The following is a 23,645-nucleotide window of genomic DNA, read 5'->3' on the forward strand; positions in this document are numbered from 1 at the left end:
CTATTCAACTGTTCCCTGTGCCCAAAACTGTTTCAAAATAAAAATCCTCACTACCATAATTCACTATCAAATCATTCAACCATTTAAACTACTCAACTATTTAACTGTTCAGCCATTTTAACTGTCAGTTGTCATCAACTATTTAAACTACTCAACTATTTATACTCAACTATTTAACTGTTTGGCTATTCCAATTCTCCGTTTTCACCAACTATGACTCCCTCCAACTGTTTCTACTGCCTGAAACTAAATTCACTATTAATTAATTCAACTATTTAACTGTTTGGCTATTCCAACTGTCCGTTTGCATCAACTATGACTCCCTCTTCACTAAAATAATTCAATATTAATTGATTCAACTATTTAAACTACTCATCTATTTAAACTGCTCAACTATTAAGTGTTTGGCTTTTCCAACTGTCCGTTTTCATCAACTATGACTCCCTCCAACTGTTTCTACTGCCTGAAAATGTTTCAAAATAAAAGTCCTCACTCAAATATTTCACTATTAATTAATTCAACTATTTAACTGTTCAGCCATTCTAACTGTCAGTTGTCATCAACTGTGACTCCCTCCAACTGTTTCTACTGCCTGAAACTGTTTCTTAATGAAAGTCCTTACTACAATTACTCACAATTAAGGAACTAAACATTTAAACTGCTCAATTAATCAACAGTTCAGCCATTTTAACTGCCAGTTGTCTTCAACTATGACTACCACCACCTATTTCCTCTGCCCACAACTGTTTCAAAATAAGTAATCAGTGTCATAATTCCGTATTTAATAATGTGACTATTTAAACTATGAAACTATTTAACTCTTTAGCCATTCCGAATCAGTTGCCATCAGCTATGTATCCCACCCAACAGTTTCCTCTGCCCACAACTGTTTCAAAATAAAAGTCCTCACACAATAATTCTCTATTAAATAGCTCAACTATTTGAACTACTGAACTTTTTGCTCATTCCAGCTGTTAATTGTCATCAACTATGACTACCCTCAACCTTTTCTCTACTTCACCTCTATCTTTGTCTCAATTTTCATGCACTCGTAATTCCCTGGAATTGCTTTCTCTAGTTCCAATTATTCTTATTAGAGTGCATGAAAAATGCACTCTATTGTTCTTCCAACTATTCTTATTATTATTCTTCAACGCTTTTTGTGCTTTTAATGCGGCTTCAACGGTTTAACTTTGAAACTTCATTCAAACTGTGTCGCGTAGATCTTACTTCGGTGACTTGGGCTTTGTATTTTTCAACTTTGTAACTTTTATACTTTTTAAACTATTTAATTAAAACTATCAAAATTTCCCCATAGACTTAACATTATGATTATGACATCACCGATTAGAATCCTATGCCAGAAATCTCTCTCCCAGGCTTTTAGAATCCTATGCCAGAACTCTCAGGCTTCTAGAATCCTACTGTATGCCAGAACTCTCTCTCTCTCTCAGGCTGGCTCTGATAAGACTACTACCCAGGGAGCAAAACCCCCTTTTTTAGGGAAATCAGACATGGGCTGCTGTAAAAGGTTGTCATACAAAAATAAAATCTAGGGTGTCCCAGGATCACAACCTGGGTGGCCAACCCGGTCAATAAGCTGCTGTTTGTGTGTTATCGCCCTTTTTATGCCCCATTATAAGTCTATGGACGAATATATAATGGGATGAATAGGGTAAAAAATTTAACAAATAGATATTCCCACAAAAATTCCTTAGATGATTACTCACTGTAAGATAATACTTTTTTGTATTGCAAGTTTTCTGAAATACTTTATACATTTATGTAGATGAACCATTATCAAATGAAATATGCACGAATTTGCATACATTTATAGCCTTGGGCTTGGGGGGCTTAAAGTGCACCTCTATCAACCAAACAAACTTTTGGTGAAAGGTCCGGCTATGCTGCATATAAAAATGAATGTTAACATGGGACAATTTTGGGTTACACTAACCTAAAGCTACATGGGTGTACATTGAGAATCAATGCATTACAATACAATGCAAATACTATAGAGAGATTCATTGTCAAATGTTGTGGAAGAAGGTGAGACTTGTCTCAGCACATATTAAATCATATCTACAGGGTGTAAGATCCTAGAAAATATATAGGTTAGGCTCAGCCTAGGCTGTTTCTTACTGTATTTACCCATAAGGTACAGGCCAAACTTTTGATAATTAGGCTATTGTGTACATTTAAGTGTATGATGCCTCATTTACATATTTGTACATGATATTTAAAAAAAACTTGCAATACAAAAAAGTATTGCCTTAATGTAAATAATCATCTGAGGAATTTTTGTTGGGTTATCTATTTGTTAAAATTTTTACCCTATTCACCCCATAATATATTCGTCCATAGACTTATAATGGGGTATAAAAAGGGCGATAACACACAAACAGCAGCTTATTGACCAGGTTGGCCACCCAGGTTGTGATCCTGGGACATCCTAGATTTTATTTTTGCATGACAACCTTTTACAGCAGCCCATGTCTGTAAAACCCCATTTGCCCCCTGGGTATACAGGTCCTGTTCAACGGTTCCCTGTGCCCAAAACTGTTTCAAAATAAAAATCCTCACTACCATAATTCACTTTCAAATCGTTCAACCATTTAAACTACTCAACTATTTAACTGTTCAGCCATTTTAACTGTCAGTTGTCATCAACTATTTAAACTACTCAACTATTTATACTCAACAGTTTAACTGTTGCTATTCCAACTGTCCGTTTTCATCAACTTTGACTCCCTCCAACTGTTTCTACTGCCTGAAACTAAATTCACTATTAATTAATTCAACTATTTAAACTACTCAACTATTTAACTGTTTGGCTATTCCAACTGTCCGTTTTCATCAACTATGACTCCCTCCAACTTTTTCTGCTGCCTGAAACTAAATGCACTATTAAGTAATTCAACTATTTAAACTACTAAACTATTTAACTGTTTAGCTATTCCATCTGTCAGTTTCATCAACTATGACTCCCTCAAACTAAATTCACTATTAATTGATTCAACTATTTAAACTACTCAACTATTTAACTGTTTGGCTATTCCATCTGTCAGTTTTCATCAACTATGACTCCCTCCAACTGTTTCAAAATAATAAGACTACAGATCTTGTTCAACTGTTCCCTGTGCCTACAACTGTTTCAAAATAAAAATCCTCACTACCATAATTCACTATCAAATCGTTTAACCATTTAAACTACTCAACTATTTAAATGTTCAGCCATTTTAACTGTCAGTTGTCATCAACTGTTTAAACTACTCAACTATTTAACTGTTTGGCTATTTCAACTGTCAGTTTTCATCAACTAGGACTCCCTCCAACTGTTTCTACTGCCTGAAACTAAATTCACTATTAATTAATTCAACTATTTAAACTACTTAACTATTTAACTGTTTGGCTATTCCAACTGTCAGTTTGCATCAACTATGACTCCCTTCAACTGTTTCTACTGCCTGAAACTGTTTCAAAATAAAAGTCTTCACTAAAATAATTCACTATTACTTAATTCAACTATTAAAACTATTCAACTATTTAACTGTTCAGCCATTCTAACTGTCAGTTGTCATCAACTTTGACTCCCTCCAACTGTTTCCTCTGCCCACAACTGTTTCAAAATAAGTCATCAGTGTCATAATTCCGTATTTCATAATGTAACTATTTAAACTATGCAACTATTTAACTCTTTAGCCATTCCGACAGTTGTCATCAGCTATGTATTCCACCAACAGTTTCCTCTGCCCACAACTGTTTCAAAGTAAAAGTCCTCACACAATTATTCTCTATTAAATAGCTCAACTATTTGAACTACTCAACTGTTTAACTTGTTGCTCATTCCAACTGTTAATTGTCAATAACTATGACTCCCCTCAACCTTTTCTCTACTTCACCTCTATCTTTGTCTCAATTTTCATGCACTCGTAATTCCCTGGAATTGCTTTCTCTAGTTATTCTTATTCTTCTAACGCTTTTTATGCGTGTAATGCGGCTTCAACGGTTTAACTTTGAAACTTCATTCAAACTGTGTCGCGTAGATCTCACTTAGGTGACTTCAGGCATGTATTTTTCAACTTTGAAACTTTTAAACTTTTTAAACTATTTAATTAAAACTAACCAAATTTCCCCATAGACTTAACATTGTGATTATGACATCACCGATTAGAATCCTATGCCAGAAATCTCTCTCCCAGGCTTTTAGAATCCTATGCCAGAACTCTCAGGCTTCTAGAATCCTACTGTATGCCAGAACTCTCTCTCTCTCAGGCTTTTAAGCATGCAGTCTGGCTCTAATAAGACTACAGATCCTATTCAACTGTTCCCTGTGCCCAAAACTGTTTCAAAATAAAAATCCTCACTACCATAATTCACTATCAAATCGTTCAACCATTTAAACTACTCAACTATTTAACTGTTCAGCCATTTTAACTGTCAGTTGTCATCAACTGTTTAAGCTACTCAACTATTTAAAATATTCAACTATTTAACTGTTTGGCTATTCAAACTGTCAGTTTTCATCAACTATGACTCCCTCCAACTGTTTCTACTGCCTGAAACTAAATTCACTAATAATCAATTCAACTATTTAAACTACTCAACTATTTAACTGTTTGGCTATTCCAACTGTCTGTTTTCATCAACTAACTATTTAAACTACTCAACTATTTAAACTACTCAACTATTTAACTGTTTGGCTATTCCAACTGTCCGTTTTCATCAACTATGAATCCCTCCAACTGTTTCTACTGCCTGAAACTAAATTCACTATTAATTAATTCAACTATTTAAACTACTCAACTATTTAACTGTTTGGCTATTCCAACTGTCCGTTTTCATCAGCTATGACTCCCTCCAACTGTTTCTACTGCCTGAAACTAAATTCACTATTAATTAATTCAACTATTTAAACTACTCAACTATTTAACTGTTTGGCTATTCCAACTGTCCGTTTTCATCAACTATGACACCCTCCAACTGTTTCTACTGCCTGAAACTGTGTCTTAATGAAAGTCCTTACTACAATTATTCATAATTAAAGAATAAACATTTAAACTGATCAATTAATCAACTGTTCAGCCATTTTAACTGCCAGTTGTCTTCAACTATGACTCCCACCACATATTTCCTCTGCCCACAACTGTTTCAAAATAAGTCATCAGTGCCATAAATCCGTATTTAATAATTTAACTATTTAAACTATGCAACTATTTAACTCTTTAGCCATTCCGAATTACAGTTGTCATCAGCTACGTATCCCACCAACAGTTTCCTCTGCCCACAGCTGTTTCAAAATAAAAGTCCTCACTAGAATAATTCACTATTAATTAATTCAACTATTTAAACTACTCAACTGTTTAACTTTTTGCCCATTCCAACTGTTAATTGTCATCAACTATGATTTCCATCAACCTTTTCTCTACTTCACCTCTATCTTTGTGCTTGAATGATATTTGAAACATTATCTAACAATACTTTATTGAACAGAAATGTTTACGTTTTCATGCACTCGTAATTCCCTGGAATTGCTTTCTCTAGTTATTATTATTCTTCTTCTAACGCACTTAATGGAGCTTCAACCGTTTAACGTAGAAACTTCATTCAAACTGCGCTGCGTAGGTCTTACTTAGGCCATGGAAGCTTTGTAATTTTCAACTTTGTAACTTTTATACTTTTTGAACTATTAAATAAAAACTATTAAAATTTCCCCATAGACTTAACATTGCGATTATGACATCATAATAGGGCAATTAGAATCTTATGCCAGGTGGCCAGGCCAGCTGCAGCAGCTCTCACTCTCTCTCAGGCTTTAAGCATACAATCTCTCTGAAGACTACATATCCTGTTTCCTCTGTCCACAACTGTTTCAAAATAAAAGTCCTCACTGCAATAATACACTATTAAATCATTTAACCATTGAAACTATTTAGCTATTTAACTGTTCAACCATTCCAACTGTCAGTTATCATCAACTATGCCTCCAGTCAACTACATGAAACCTCCATGTACCTAGCAACCAACATAGCAACCATTGAAATTAAGCGTTTAAGACCGTTTCCATAGCAACCAATATGATTATACTGCAGTAACTTCTTGTTTCCTGATAGTGGCCACCATGGATACCCTAGCAACAAATGTTTCAAAATAAAAGTCCTCACTAGCAAGTTAGCTAGTTACCATGGTTAGCATAGTTAGCATTGTTAGCATTTTTAGCATAACTGCTAGAAATGATTAGCTAAGTTAGCTAATCAACCTGGTTAGCATTTTTAGCATAGTTAGCATTGTTAGCATAGTTAGCATTTTTAGCAAAACTGCAAAAAAATATCACCTAAGTTAGCTAATCAACCTGGTTAGCATTGTTAACAATTTTAGCATTGTTAGCATAGTTAGCATTTTTAGCATTATTGCTAGAAATCATCAGTTAAGTTAGCTAAACAACCTGGTTAGCACTGTGAGCATAGTTAGCATAGTTAACATTTTTACCATAACTGCATGAAATCAGTAGCAACAATCAACCTAGTTATCATTGTTACCATAGTTATCATTTTAAGAGGAATAGAAATCATTAGTTAAGTTAGAACTGGAATGTTTCAGCTTTAAACTGTCTACCTTCACACTATCAACTCTCTGTAAACTATGCAACCACCATGTTTACCCTAGCTACACCTTAGTAACCATATCCACATTATCTATCTATTTTTGCATTTTCATGCACTGGTAATTCCTTGGAATTGCATTTCTAGTTCTTATTATTACAGTGCATGAAAATGCACTGTACTGTTCTTCCTAGGCTTTTTATTATTATTATTCTTCTTCTAACGCGCTTAATGGAGCTTCAACCGTTTAACGTAGAAACTTCAATCAAACTGCGCTGCGTAGGTCTTACTTAGGCCATGGGAGCTTTGTAATTTTCAACTTTGTAACTTTTATACTTTTTGAACTATTAATTAATTAAAATGACAATTTCCCCATAGACTTAACATTGCGATTATGACATCATAATAGGGCAATTAGAATCTTATGCCAGGTGGCCAGGCCAGCTGCAGCAGCTCTCTCTCTCTCAGGCTTTAAGCATACAATCTCTCTGAAGACTACATATCCTGTTTCCTCTGTCCACAACTGTTTCAAAATAAAAGTCCTCACTGCAATAATACACTATTAAATCATTTAACCATTGAAAATACTCAACTATTTAACTGTTCAACCATTCCAACTGTCAGTTATCATCAACTATGCCTCCAGTCAACTAAATGAAACCTCCATGTACCTAGCAACCAACATAGCAACCATTGAAATTAAGCGTTTATGACCGTTTCGATAGCAACCAACATGATTATACTGCAGTAACTTCTTGTTTCCTGATAGTGGCCACCATGGATACCCTAGCAACAAATGTTTCAAAATAAAAGTCCTCACTAGCAAGTTAGCTAGTTACCATGGTTAGCATAGTTAGCATTTTTAGCATAGTTAGCATTTTTAGCATAACTGCTAGAAATGATTAGCTAAGTTAGCTAATCAACCTTGTTAGCATGTTTAGCATAGTTAGCATTGTTAGCATAGTTAGCATTTTTAGCATAACTGCAAAAAATCATCACCTAAGTTAGCTAATCAACCTGGTTAGCATTGTTAGCAATTTTAGCATTGTTAGCATAGTTAGCATTTTTAGCATTATTGCTAGAAATCATCAGTTAAGTTAGCTAAACAACCTGGTTAGCATTGTTAGTAAAGTTAGCTTTGTTACCATAGTTAGCTTTGCTAGCATAGTTAGCATTTTTAACATAACTGCTAGATATCATTAGCTAAGTTAGCTAATCAACCTGGTTAGCACTGTGAGCATAGTTAACATAGTTAACATTTTTACCATAACTGCATGAAATCAGTAGCTAAGTTAACAATCAACCTGGTTATCATTGTTACCATAGTTATCATTTTAATAGGAATAGAAATCATTAGTTAAGTTAGAACTGGAATGTTTCAGCTATAAACTGTCTACCTTCACACTATCAACTCTCTGTAAACTATGCAACCACCATGTTTACCCTAGCTACACCTTAGTAACCATATCCACATTATCTATCTATTTTTGCATTTCATGCACTGGTAATTCCTTGGAATTGCATTTCTAGTTATTAAACTTCTTCTTCTAACGCTCGCAATTCAGCTTCAACCGTTTAACGTAGAAACTTCATTCAAACTTTGTTGCGTAGGTCTTGCTTATGCCATATGTGCTTTGTATTTTTCAACTTTGTAACTTTTATACTTTTTAAACTATTAGTTAAAAACTATCACCATTTCCCCCATAGACTTAACATTGCTCATTATGACATCACGGCAGCAATTAGAATGTTACCCCAGCTGGTCAGCCACCTGGGCACCAACTGTCAGTTTCTCTCAGGCTCCTCTCTGAAGACTACATATTCTGTTCCCCTGTATCCTCTGTGCACAACAGTATCAAAATAAGTCCTCCTAATTCCATCCAACTTTATATCCATTCATCTTCTTCAAACCATTCACTCATCCACCCATTCTAAACAGTCTGCCTATCAACAACATCAATTAGACGCTCTACATTGAACTTTTAAACAATCTACTCTGTCTCAGGCTGGCTCTCTTAAGACTAGCCAGTTAAATTGATTACACCTGTATCTGTATCCACTACTCTCAGTAGAGAGCTGTGTCTCTCCATTCTACAAGAATATAAGGCACATTCCATCCAACATTCTATCCATTCATCTTCTTCAGACCATTCACTCATCCACCCATTAAACTGTCTATCAACATCTATTAAACAATCTGTCTATCAACATCCATTAAACTCTCTGTCTATCAACATTAATTAGACTATCTACATTCAACTTTTAAATTATTTACTCTGTCTCAGGCTTTAAGAGTACTCTGGCTCTCTTAAGACTAGCCAGTTAAATTGATTACACCTGTGTCAACTACTCTCAGAGAGCTGTATCAGTGTCTCTCTTAACAAGAATATAAGGCACATTCCATCCAACCTTCTATCCATTCATCTTCTTCAGACCATTCACTCATCCACCCATTAAACTGTCAATCAATATAAAACAATCTGCCTATCAACATCCATTAAACATTCTATCTATCAACATTAATTAGACTTTCTACATACAACTTTTAAAGTATTTACTGTGGGTCCCTCTCAAGCAGCGTTTATATGTCCTCCCTCGCTCCTCGATCCTCAATGATCTACATAAAGAAAGATAGAAGAAGGGCTAGACTATCCCATTGTTGCCGCTCCATCATTCTTTATGTAGATCAGTGAGGAGCGAGAGAGGACGCGTAAACGCTATGAGAGGCACCTTCTGTCTCAGGCTTTAAGCATACAATCTCATTAAGACTACAGATCCTGTTTCACTACTTCCTCTGTCCACAACTGTTTCAAAATAAAGGTCCTCACTGCAATAATACACTATTAAATCATTTAACCATTGAAACTACTCAACTATTGAACTGTTCAACCATTCCAACTGTCAGTTATCATCCACTATGCCTCCAGTCAACTACATGAAACCTCCATGTACCTAGCAACCAACATAGCAACCATTAAAATTAAGCGTTTATGACCGTTTCCATAGCAACCAACATGATTATACTGCAGTAACTTCTTGTTTCCTGATAGTGGCCACCATGGATACCCTAGCAACAAATGTTTCAAAATAAAAGTCCTCACTAGCAAGTTAGCTAGTTAGCATAGTTAGCATTGTTAACATAGTTAGCATTTTTAGCATAACTGCTAGAAATCATCGGTTAAGTTAGCTAATCAACCTGGTTAGCATTGTTAGTAAAGTTAGCATTGCTAGCATAATAAGCATTTTTAGCGTAACTGCTAGAAATCATTAGCTAAGTTAGCTAATCAACATTTTAACATGAATAGAAATCATTAGTTAAGTTAGAACTGGAATGTTTCATCTTTAAACTGTCTACCTTCACACTATCAACTCTCTGTAAACTATGCAACCACCATGTTTACCCTAGCTACACCTTAGTAACCATATCTACATTATCTATCTATTTTTGCATTTTCATGCACTGGTAATTCCTTGGAATTGCATTTCTAGTTATTATTATTCTTCTTCTAACGCACTTAATGGAGCTTCAACCGTTTAACGTAGAAACTTCATTCAAACTGCGCTGCGTAGGTCTTACTTAGGCCATGGAAGCTTTGTAATTTTCAACTTTGTAACTTTTATACTTTTTGAACTATTAAATAAAAACTATTAAAATTTCCCCATAGACTTAACATTGCGATTATGACATCATAATAGGGCAATTAGAATCTTATGCCAGGTGGCCAGGCCAGCTGCAGCAGCTCTCACTCTCTCTCAGGCTTTAAGCATACAATCTCTCTGAAGACTACATATCCTGTTTCCTCTGTCCACAACTGTTTCAAAATAAAAGTCCTCACTGCAATAATACACTATTAAATCATTTAACCATTGAAACTATTTAGCTATTTAACTGTTCAACCATTCCAACTGTCAGTTATCATCAACTATGCCTCCAGTCAACTACATGAAACCTCCATGTACCTAGCAACCAACATAGCAACCATTGAAATTAAGCGTTTAAGACCGTTTCCATAGCAACCAATATGATTATACTGCAGTAACTTCTTGTTTCCTGATAGTGGCCACCATGGATACCCTAGCAACAAATGTTTCAAAATAAAAGTCCTCACTAGCAAGTTAGCTAGTTACCATGGTTAGCATAGTTAGCATTGTTAGCATTTTTAGCATAACTGCTAGAAATGATTAGCTAAGTTAGCTAATCAACCTGGTTAGCATTTTTAGCATAGTTAGCATTGTTAGCATAGTTAGCATTTTTAGCAAAACTGCAAAAAAATATCACCTAAGTTAGCTAATCAACCTGGTTAGCATTGTTAACAATTTTAGCATTGTTAGCATAGTTAGCATTTTTAGCATTATTGCTAGAAATCATCAGTTAAGTTAGCTAAACAACCTGGTTAGCACTGTGAGCATAGTTAGCATAGTTAACATTTTTACCATAACTGCATGAAATCAGTAGCAACAATCAACCTAGTTATCATTGTTACCATAGTTATCATTTTAAGAGGAATAGAAATCATTAGTTAAGTTAGAACTGGAATGTTTCAGCTTTAAACTGTCTACCTTCACACTATCAACTCTCTGTAAACTATGCAACCACCATGTTTACCCTAGCTACACCTTAGTAACCATATCCACATTATCTATCTATTTTTGCATTTTCATGCACTGGTAATTCCTTGGAATTGCATTTCTAGTTATTAATCCAACTTCTTCTAACGCTCGCAATTCAGCTTGAACCGTTTAACGTAGAAACTTGATTTAAATTTTGCTACGTAGGTCTTACTAAGGAGACCTGTGCAATATATTTTTCAACTTTGTAACTTTTATACTTTTTAAACTGTAAATTAAAAACTATTAAACATTTCCCCATAGACTTAACATTGCTCATTATGACATCACGGCAGCAATTAGAATGTTACGCCAGGTGGCCAGTCCAGGTGCAGCAGCTCTCTCTCTCTCTCTCTCAGGCTCTTGAGACTACATTTTCTGTTCCCCTGTATCAACTGTATCAACATAAGTCTTCCTAATTCCATCCAACTTTCTATCCATTCATCTTCTTCAAACCATTCACTCATCCACCCATTCTAAACAGTCTGCCTGTCAACATCAATTAGACGCTCTACATTCAACTTTTAAACAATCTACTCTGTCTCAGGCTGGCTCTCTTAAGACTAGCCAGTTAAATTGATTACACCTGTATCTGTATCCACTACTCTCAGTAGAGAGCTGTGTCTCTCCATTCTACAAGAATATAAGGCACATTCCATCCAACATTCTATCCATTCATCTTCTTCAGACCATTCACTCATCCACCCATTAAACTGTCTATCAACATCCATTAAACAATCTGCCTATCAACATCCATTAAACTCTCTGTCTATCAACATTAATTAGACTATCTACATTCAACTTTTAAATTATTTACTCTGTCTCAGGCTTTAAGAGTACACTGGCTCTCTTAAGACTAGCCAGTTAAATTGATTACACCTGTGTCAACTACTCTCAGAGAGCTGTATCAGTGTCTCTCTTAACAAGAATATAAGGCACATTCCATCCAACCTTCTATCCATTCATCTTCTTCAGACCATTCACTCATCCACCCATTAAACTGTCAATCAATATCTATTAAACAATCTGCCTATCAACATCCATTAAACATTCTGTCTATCAACATCCATTAAACATTCTGTCTATCAACATTAATTAGACTATATACAACTTTTAAAGTATTTACTGTGGGTCCCTCTCAAGCAGCGTTTATATGTCCTCCCTCGCTCCTCGATCCTCAATGATCTACATAAAGAAAGATAGAAGAAGGGCTAGACTATCCCATTGTTGCCGCTCCATCATTCTTTATGTAGATCAGTGAGGAGCGAGAGAGGACGCGTAAACGCTATATATGAGAGGCACCTTCTGTCTCAGGCTTTAAGCATACAATCTCATTAAGACTACAGATCCTGTTTCACTACTTCCTCTGTCCACAACTGTTTCAAAATAAAGGTCCTCACTGCAATAATACACTATTAAATCATTTAACCACTGAAACTACTCAACTATTGAACTGTTCAACCATTCTAACTGTCAGTTATCATCCACTATGCCTCCAGTCGACTACATGAAACCTCCATGTACCTAGCAACCAACATAGCAACTATTAAAATTAAGTGTTTATGACCGTTTCCATAGCAACCAACATGATTATACTGCAGTAACTTCTTGTTTCCTGATAGTGGCCACCATGGATACCCTAGCAACAAATGTTTCAAAATAAAAGTCCTCACTAGCAAGTTAACTAGTTAGCATGGTTAACATAGTTAGCATTGTTAGCATAGTTAGCATTTTTAGCATAACTGCAAAAAATCATCAACTAAGTTAGCTAATCAACCTGGTTAGCATTGTTAGCAAATTTAGCATTGTTAGCATAGTTAGCATTTTTAGCATTACTGCTAGAAATCATCGGTTAAGTTAGCTAATCAACCTGGTTAGCATTGTTAGTAAAGTTAGCATTGCTAGCATAATAAGCATTTTTAACGTAACTGCTAGAAATCATTAGCTAAGTTAGCTAATCAACATTTTAACATGAATAGAAATCATTAGTTAAGTTAGAACTGGAACGTTTCATCTTTAAACTGTCTACCTTCACACTATCAACTCTCTGTAAACTATGCAACCACCATGTTTACCCTAGCTACACCTTAGTAACCATATCTACATTATCTATCTATTTTTGCCTTTTCATGCACTGGTAATTCCTTGGAATTGCATTTCTAGTTGATGAGTGATGTCCATGTTGTTAATGAGTGATGTCCATGTTGTTAATATTTATGTGTTCAATAGGTGAAGGTAAATAATTGTTTATGTTTTTTGTTTGTGATGTGCGTGAGTGGAACAAGCCAAAAGTACACAGGCGGGAGGAGAACAGGCCGGGTAGGGGTTTATAAATGTATTCCTGACCGTTGCGTGGGCCTCGTCTGAGGGCGAAATGAGTAGGGGTCGTGGTTGGGGTTAGGTTTAGGGCTGGGGTAAGGTCAGGGGATGTGGTATGGGGTTAGGTTTAGGAATTGGGGTTAGGTTAGGACGTTCGCCCCCATTAAAGAACCCAGCCCAGTCAGGAGAAATGGCACGGTCCATCCCTTCCTGCGCACTAGGGTTAGGGTTAGGGTTAGGGTTAGGGTTAGGGTTAGGGTTAGGGTTAGGCAAGAAAACATATCCGCGGCCCCAGCTAGGCTGGGGCTCACGTTGTGCACGGTCCTTCCAAGATAGAACCGGTTCCCCACCATCAGCCAAGTTCCCGGGTTTTTAAGGCAAGTAACCCTTTTATTGTTTAGTTTTCTTGTGTATTTTTAAATTATTGTTTTTCTGTTGTTCTGAAAGGTAAGTGTCCTATTCTTTATTTTTTGTTTTGTTATCCCTTAGCAGGTTAAATCTGTTTGTTAGAAATTGGATTGGGGTCAGGAGTGGGTTAAGGTTAGGAATTAGACTTGGGTAAAGGTTAGATTATAGTATATAATAGTTAGAGATTGGATTGGGGCCAGGAGTGGGTTAAGGTTAGGGCTTAGGCTTGGGTTAAGGTTAGATTATAATGCAAACAGATGAGTTTTTAACCAGATGGTTTTGTTTATTGCTCATTTAGGCCACCTGGGAAGCGTGTTCCCAGTCTGTCAATCCATCGATATTCATTATGTTTTCTTTGGTTTACTGTCCATCGAAAATTATGCTGGAGGACCATGATGCGAAGACAATGTAGACCATGGGAGAGAAAATGTCCAACCAGGTAAGTATCTATTTCTTTTTGTTTTCTGATGTTATATCTATGTTGGTTTAAACGGGTTAAAATTGAATTTTTTGTTTCTCCCACATATTGTACCCCACATCTAAGACAATAAATAAGATAGATGCAATTTTTGGTGTTAGGGCTGAGGGCAGGCCAAATCTTATACATTTGTTTAGTTCTGTGATTTCTAATCCATTTTTTGTGTTGAAATTCAGGACAGTGAGTAGATGTAGGTGGAGGTTGTAATGGAGGCAATTTACTATGGACCAGAAGGTCTTGCAAATTATGGTTCCTTCTAAATGCCGAAATAACCTTGGTCTTTTTTAGCACCTGTGTATTGTTAGTAAATTTATCAAAATTAGTTTTAATAATTCTATTTAATTTTAAGCTGATATTGGAGTAAGTGGTGACTAAGGGGAGTAATTCTAATTCTAATTCTAATTCCTGTCTTGGAGTTTTAGGTTCCCGGAAGGAGTGGAGACCCCGTCGTAGGAAGGAGCGGGAATAACCTCTGGTCTTGAGGACCTTAAAAAGTGTCTTGGTCGCTTCCCAAAAGTGCTCCTCCTGATCACAAATACGGCTGAACCTAAGGAGTTGTGACTTTAATATTCCTTTAAAAGTATGGATAGGATGAAAGCTTGATTTAAATAAAAGAGCATGAGTGTCTGTTTCTTTAAAATAAACCTTGGAGCTAAGAGTGTGAGTAATGTCAAATGTTTGTCCTTTAAAAATAACTGTATCTAAAAAATTGATTTGTTCTGTATCCAGGTTGTATGTCAGTTTTATTGATTTGTGGTGATTATTTAAAATCTGAAAAAATACTTCAAAGTCTTCCTTCTTATAGGTCCAAACTCCCCAAATGTCGTCAAGGAATCGGTAATAATGAAGGGGTTTTAGAGGACAGGTAGCAAGAGCTGTTTCTTCCCAATGGGCCATAAAAATATTTGCATACGAGGGCGCGAATCGTTTGCCCATGGCCGTGCCCTTAATCTGTAAATAATATTTGGAATTGAATTCAAAATCATTACGGGTCAAATTAATTTTTAATAATTCTAGCAACCATTTATCCGGTCGTTTGGGATTTGGGAATTTTATAAACCATTTTTTAACTGCTTCTAAGCCATCTGTAGTTTCAATATTAGTGTATAGACTATTAATATCCATAGTGAAAAGATATGAATTAATTGGAATTTTTAATTTTTTAATTTTTTCTAAGAAGTCATAAGTATCTTTTATGTAACTAAAATGTTGATTAGAAATAGGATTCAAATGAAATTCAATAAATTCAGCTGTGAAATAAGTTTCACTATTGCAATCCGAAACTATCGGTCGGCCCGGAGGAATTTCAAACGGCCTGGGCCAGGTGCTAGGATCCTTGTGGATTTTAGGTAACAAATAAAAAAGGCGTGGGCGAGGATTTCCTGGACCTTTCAGGTAAGTTTTTTGTTTAAAATTGATGTAATTTTCTTCCTGTAAGTGATCCAAGATTTTTTCCACTAAAGGAATGGTTTGTTTAAATATTGGTTCTTTTAATTTTGCATAATGTTCTGGATTATTAAGTTGCCTTTCAGCCTCCCAGGTATATTGTGTCCTGTCCAAGATGACTGTACTACTGCCTTTATCCGCAGGTTTTAAAACAATATGTCTGTTGTCCTGTAATTCCCTAAGAGCTAGGGTTTCTTCCATAGACAGATTTAGGGGATCTCTCTGGTCCCAATGTAAATTGGTTAGGGCATAAAGATCAGCCCTGATAATATTGCGCACCGTTCTGGGTAACTGAATTGCCTTAGGTACCCACTCAGACCTGGGCATAAAAGGTAATTGTTCCGATTCCCCCCTACCCTCAAAAAATGCTGCTAATTTAAGTCTACGATGATATGTTTGAATGTCCAAAGTCATTTGTTTTTTCTGATTTACGTCTAATTTATATGTAGGAATAAAACTAAGACCCCTATTAAGTAGTTTTAATTGAGCCTGAGTAGGCCTGAAGGATTTGGATAAAATTACCACATTCTGAGGCCCCACCTGGTCAAGTGGGCTCACGGGGCCTCTAAGTTTAAGTGTTTTACCCAATGATCGAGCATAGCCACAGCCGTAGCCCTGGTCCAATGAATGCCATCTTCAGTGGTCTGGAACGCATCTGCTGGTAATTTGGGGATGTAAGGCATGTTCGAGTGAATATGTTTGTTCAAACCCTCCAAATTGTCTTGGCAGTCACTGTCCAGGGTAGAAGAAAAATTAATCAGTGGGATCCAAACTTCCGATCCTGGAAATTTCTCTTTTGCCATCCTGACTGCTTTCTGGAGTTGTTTGACAGCTGTCTGTTTTGGATTTTGGTCCATGTGGAGAATCCCAAAGGACAACACTAATTTCTCCACCTGGACCGAAGTTGTCTTCACCTTATCCAAGATAGCTTCAGCATGTCTGAATGTCCCCCCAGGGAAGCTGTCAACCTGCAAATCTGGAATGTCATGGCCTGGTATTTTAGATAGATTTGAGTCCCCCATAATTAAGATTTTCTTATGGACTGTGAGGGTCCATTCCACCATCTTTTTTCTGGTGTTCAGATGTCTGGTGGGTCTAAACCTCATGGGGGTCGAGAAGGAATCCATTCCTGGAGCGGAGTCCTCCTCCTCGGAGTCAGAAGGGGACACAAGAATTTCCTCCTCTGATTCCTGAACGGCGGCCGCCGCCCCACCCGATGGATCCTCCAAAGACCCTAACAGGTTGTCTTGCTCTTGTGGGAGAGGAGTCTTCTTTTTTGGGATGGCAGCAGGAGCAGGTTGTGGTGAGGTTTGACTGTCCCGTGACTGTGGATGAATGTCCAAAAGAGAGTCGTCGATTTGTACCACACAGGGGTTCTGAATTCTCTTCTTTCTTTGTCCTAGGGGGGCCTCCTTTCGTGGCGGAGGAACACTAGCTGGGTTACGTGGAGCGGGAGTGGGAGTTACTGTCCGGTTAGGCAAAAGTGGAAAATCCCCCTCATCAAAGATGGAATCCTCAGGTAAGCGAGATGGTACATTTGAAGCCGTCTGAGTATGGGCATTTGTCTTTTGGGAAGGCCTAAGTGTCAGGTCCGAGTCTATATTAGCGAGATCCTTTAGAAGGTCTTCGGTTTTAGCTAAAGCTCTCCGGTGTAAGCGTTGACCAAATTTCCTCTGTACCCAGACAGTAGCAATTCGAAAGGCCTCACGCCAATTCTGTTGCATTAGAGGTTCTAATTCTTCCAGAATTTGGGTGATGCCCTCCTTATAATGAGCATCCAGAATTAGTTGGGTGGTGTAGGCCCAATTTCTAGCATTACCTTCCAGGAGCAAACTGGTGGATTCTGTAAGGGTTACTGGTTTGATAACTGAACTCAAATATTCAGCTATCCTTTGGAAGGTCGGTGGTTGCTTAGAATTGGTTTCAGGGGAGACATTTTCTAAATGGTGTACCATCCGGATGAGATCATACACTTTTTTGGTGATAATCTTTTGAGTTCGGTTCAAGGGAGGAAAATTCGTCCTAGAATTCGATGAGTTCTGTTGGAACCAGGGATTTGTCCAATTTGGGTTCCTAGGTTGAAAATTATTTCTATTCCCAGGATTATAGCTACCTCCACCACTCAGGGAGCCATCAAAACGATAATTGGCATTATTTCTAGATCCCCGGTATCTGTAACCTGGACGATTAGCCATAATTGAAATTAAATTGGAAAGAGTGTAAAAAACCTTATTTGGAATTTGTTCAAACAACGCTCAGAAGATCAGAAAAAGAAAAGGTAAGTCAGCCCAAAAATAGTCGCAACGTTTCGAAAATAATATTTCTTCATCAGGCTTGGGCTGATAAAATTGAAAGAGCAAGTCGCTCTTTTGCTTCAAAGTTATTAAATCAAACAAAGATATTAAAGTAAAAAAGATATTAAAGTAAAAGTTAAAATTCAAAAAACGTTTCCAGTGGAAATCTGGGTCAAAAGGCCAGAAAGGCTCACATTGATGGGAGAGTTCCTCTCTCTTCCCTGTTCAAAACTGAAATGAGCAAAAACTGCCTGTCTCTCGCTTTTTATAAGAGGGGCGGAGCTTCAAAAAAGGTTTTTGGATGAGATTTTGAAAGGGAGCAATTTGCCCTATTTTACGTCAAGGGTAAATGAAGGTCAGTAGAACATTTCTTTTTTTTGTTGTTTTTCTTATTTTTTTGTTGTAAAGAAGTAAAGATAAGTAAGGTAAGTACAAAAATTATTTTTTTGTTGTTTTTCTTGTTTTCCTGTACAAAGGTAAAGGTAAGTAAGGGTAAAAGTAAGTAAGGGTAAAAGTAAGTAAGTAAAGGTAAGTGCAGATTTTATTTTTTGTTGTTTTTCAGGTTTTTTGTTGTGAAGAAGTAAAGGTAAGTAAGGTAAGTGTAAAATTATTTTTTTGTTGTTTTTCTTGTTTTTTGGTTGTTGTGAAGAAGTCAAGGTGAGTAAATGTATTATGAAATTAATTATTTTGGTTGTTTTTCCTGGTTTTGGATGTGAAGGGGTAAAAGGTTGTACAGAACCAATTTTGTATTTAATATTTGGAAAGAAAGCTCGGCGATGACAGGGGAACCAGAACCAAACTGGAGGCACAGGCTGGTTAGGCAAGAAAACATATCCGCGGCCCCAGCTAGGCTGGGGCTCACGTTGTGCACGGTCCTTCCAAGATAGAACCGGTTCCCCACCATCAGCCAAGTTCCCGGGTTTTTAAGGCAAGTAACCCTTTTATTGTTTAGTTTTCTTGTGTATTTTTAAATTATTGTTTTTCTGTTGTTCTGAAAGGTAAGTGTCCTATTCTTTATTTTTTGTTTTGTTATCCCTTAGCAGGTTAAATCTGTTTGTTAGAAATTGGATTGGGGTCAGGAGTGGGTTAAGGTTAGGAATTAGACTTGGGTAAAGGTTAGATTATAGTATATAATAGTTAGAGATTGGATTGGGGCCAGGAGTGGGTTAAGGTTAGGGCTTAGGCTTGGGTTAAGGTTAGATTATAATGCAAACAGATGAGTTTTTAACCAGATGGTTTTGTTTATTGCTCATTTAGGCCACCTGGGAAGCGTGTTCCCAGTCTGTCAATCCATCGATATTCATTATGTTTTCTTTGGTTTACTGTCCATCGAAAATTATGCTGGAGGACCATGATGCGAAGACAATGTAGACCATGGGAGAGAAAATGTCCAACCAGGTAAGTATCTATTTCTTTTTGTTTTCTGATGTTATATCTATGTTGGTTTAAACGGGTTAAAATTGAATTTTTTGTTTCTCCCACATATTGTACCCCACATCTAAGACAATAAATAAGATAGATGCAATTTTTGGTGTTAGGGCTGAGGGCAGGCCAAATCTTATACATTTGTTTAGTTCTGTGATTTCTAATCCATTTTTTGTGTTGAAATTCAGGACAGTGAGTAGATGTAGGTGGAGGTTGTAATGGAGGCAATTTACTATGGACCAGAAGGTCTTGCAAATTATGGTTCCTTCTAAATGCCGAAATAACCTTGGTCTTTTTTAGCACCTGTGTATTGTTAGTAAATTTATCAAAATTAGTTTTAATAATTCTATTTAATTTTAAGCTGATATTGGAGTAAGTGGTGACTAAGGGGAGTAATTCTAATTCTAATTCTAATTCCTGTCTTGGAGTTTTAGGTTCCCGGAAGGAGTGGAGACCCCGTCGTAGGAAGGAGCGGGAATAACCTCTGGTCTTGAGGACCTTAAAAAGTGTCTTGGTCGCTTCCCAAAAGTGCTCCTCCTGATCACAAATACGGCTGAACCTAAGGAGTTGTGACTTTAATATTCCTTTAAAAGTATGGATAGGATGAAAGCTTGATTTAAATAAAAGAGCATGAGTGTCTGTTTCTTTAAAATAAACCTTGGAGCTAAGAGTGTGAGTAATGTCAAATGTTTGTCCTTTAAAAATAACTGTATCTAAAAAATTGATTTGTTCTGTATCCAGGTTGTATGTCAGTTTTATTGATTTGTGGTGATTATTTAAAATCTGAAAAAATACTTCAAAGTCTTCCTTCTTATAGGTCCAAACTCCCCAAATGTCGTCAAGGAATCGGTAATAATGAAGGGGTTTTAGAGGACAGGTAGCAAGAGCTGTTTCTTCCCAATGGGCCATAAAAATATTTGCATACGAGGGCGCGAATCGTTTGCCCATGGCCGTGCCCTTAATCTGTAAATAATATTTGGAATTGAATTCAAAATCATTACGGGTCAAATTAATTTTTAATAATTCTAGCAACCATTTATCCGGTCGTTTGGGATTTGGGAATTTTATAAACCATTTTTTAACTGCTTCTAAGCCATCTGTAGTTTCAATATTAGTGTATAGACTATTAATATCCATAGTGAAAAGATATGAATTAATTGGAATTTTTAATTTTTTAATTTTTTCTAAGAAGTCATAAGTATCTTTTATGTAACTAAAATGTTGATTAGAAATAGGATTCAAATGAAATTCAATAAATTCAGCTGTGAAATAAGTTTCACTATTGCAATCCGAAACTATCGGTCGGCCCGGAGGAATTTCAAACGGCCTGGGCCAGGTGCTAGGATCCTTGTGGATTTTAGGTAACAAATAAAAAAGGCGTGGGCGAGGATTTCCTGGACCTTTCAGGTAAGTTTTTTGTTTAAAATTGATGTAATTTTCTTCCTGTAAGTGATCCAAGATTTTTTCCACTAAAGGAATGGTTTGTTTAAATATTGGTTCTTTTAATTTTGCATAATGTTCTGGATTATTAAGTTGCCTTTCAGCCTCCCAGGTATATTGTGTCCTGTCCAAGATGACTGTACTACTGCCTTTATCCGCAGGTTTTAAAACAATATGTCTGTTGTCCTGTAATTCCCTAAGAGCTAGGGTTTCTTCCATAGACAGATTTAGGGGATCTCTCTGGTCCCAATGTAAATTGGTTAGGGCATAAAGATCAGCCCTGATAATATTGCGCACCGTTCTGGGTAACTGAATTGCCTTAGGTACCCACTCAGACCTGGGCATAAAAGGTAATTGTTCCGATTCCCCCCTACCCTCAAAAAATGCTGCTAATTTAAGTCTACGATGATATGTTTGAATGTCCAAAGTCATTTGTTTTTTCTGATTTACGTCTAATTTATATGTAGGAATAAAACTAAGACCCCTATTAAGTAGTTTTAATTGAGCCTGAGTAGGCCTGAAGGATTTGGATAAAATTACCACATTCTGAGGCCCCACCTGGTCAAGTGGGCTCACGGGGCCTCTAAGTTTAAGTGTTTTACCCAATGATCGAGCATAGCCACAGCCGTAGCCCTGGTCCAATGAATGCCATCTTCAGTGGTCTGGAACGCATCTGCTGGTAATTTGGGGATGTAAGGCATGTTCGAGTGAATATGTTTGTTCAAACCCTCCAAATTGTCTTGGCAGTCACTGTCCAGGGTAGAAGAAAAATTAATCAGTGGGATCCAAACTTCCGATCCTGGAAATTTCTCTTTTGCCATCCTGACTGCTTTCTGGAGTTGTTTGACAGCTGTCTGTTTTGGATTTTGGTCCATGTGGAGAATCCCAAAGGACAACACTAATTTCTCCACCTGGACCGAAGTTGTCTTCACCTTATCCAAGATAGCTTCAGCATGTCTGAATGTCCCCCCAGGGAAGCTGTCAACCTGCAAATCTGGAATGTCATGGCCTGGTATTTTAGATAGATTTGAGTCCCCCATAATTAAGATTTTCTTATGGACTGTGAGGGTCCATTCCACCATCTTTTTTCTGGTGTTCAGATGTCTGGTGGGTCTAAACCTCATGGGGGTCGAGAAGGAATCCATTCCTGGAGCGGAGTCCTCCTCCTCGGAGTCAGAAGGGGACACAAGAATTTCCTCCTCTGATTCCTGAACGGCGGCCGCCGCCCCACCCGATGGATCCTCCAAAGACCCTAACAGGTTGTCTTGCTCTTGTGGGAGAGGAGTCTTCTTTTTTGGGATGGCAGCAGGAGCAGGTTGTGGTGAGGTTTGACTGTCCCGTGACTGTGGATGAATGTCCAAAAGAGAGTCGTCGATTTGTACCACACAGGGGTTCTGAATTCTCTTCTTTCTTTGTCCTAGGGGGGCCTCCTTTCGTGGCGGAGGAACACTAGCTGGGTTACGTGGAGCGGGAGTGGGAGTTACTGTCCGGTTAGGCAAAAGTGGAAAATCCCCCTCATCAAAGATGGAATCCTCAGGTAAGCGAGATGGTACATTTGAAGCCGTCTGAGTATGGGCATTTGTCTTTTGGGAAGGCCTAAGTGTCAGGTCCGAGTCTATATTAGCGAGATCCTTTAGAAGGTCTTCGGTTTTAGCTAAAGCTCTCCGGTGTAAGCGTTGACCAAATTTCCTCTGTACCCAGACAGTAGCAATTCGAAAGGCCTCACGCCAATTCTGTTGCATTAGAGGTTCTAATTCTTCCAGAATTTGGGTGATGCCCTCCTTATAATGAGCATCCAGAATTAGTTGGGTGGTGTAGGCCCAATTTCTAGCATTACCTTCCAGGAGCAAACTGGTGGATTCTGTAAGGGTTACTGGTTTGATAACTGAACTCAAATATTCAGCTATCCTTTGGAAGGTCGGTGGTTGCTTAGAATTGGTTTCAGGGGAGACATTTTCTAAATGGTGTACCATCCGGATGAGATCATACACTTTTTTGGTGATAATCTTTTGAGTTCGGTTCAAGGGAGGAAAATTCGTCCTAGAATTCGATGAGTTCTGTTGGAACCAGGGATTTGTCCAATTTGGGTTCCTAGGTTGAAAATTATTTCTATTCCCAGGATTATAGCTACCTCCACCACTCAGGGAGCCATCAAAACGATAATTGGCATTATTTCTAGATCCCCGGTATCTGTAACCTGGACGATTAGCCATAATTGAAATTAAATTGGAAAGAGTGTAAAAAACCTTATTTGGAATTTGTTCAAACAACGCTCAGAAGATCAGAAAAAGAAAAGGTAAGTCAGCCCAAAAATAGTCGCAACGTTTCGAAAATAATATTTCTTCATCAGGCTTGGGCTGATAAAATTGAAAGAGCAAGTCGCTCTTTTGCTTCAAAGTTATTAAATCAAACAAAGATATTAAAGTAAAAAAGATATTAAAGTAAAAGTTAAAATTCAAAAAACGTTTCCAGTGGAAATCTGGGTCAAAAGGCCAGAAAGGCTCACATTGATGGGAGAGTTCCTCTCTCTTCCCTGTTCAAAACTGAAATGAGCAAAAACTGCCTGTCTCTCGCCTTTTATAAGAGGGGCGGAGCTTCAAAAAAGGTTTTTGGATGAGATTTTGA

The sequence above is a fragment of the Sardina pilchardus genome, chromosome 20, assembly GCF_963854185.1.
Source record: "Sardina pilchardus chromosome 20, fSarPil1.1, whole genome shotgun sequence".
NCBI classification, from domain to species: Eukaryota; Metazoa; Chordata; class Actinopteri; order Clupeiformes; family Clupeidae; genus Sardina; species Sardina pilchardus.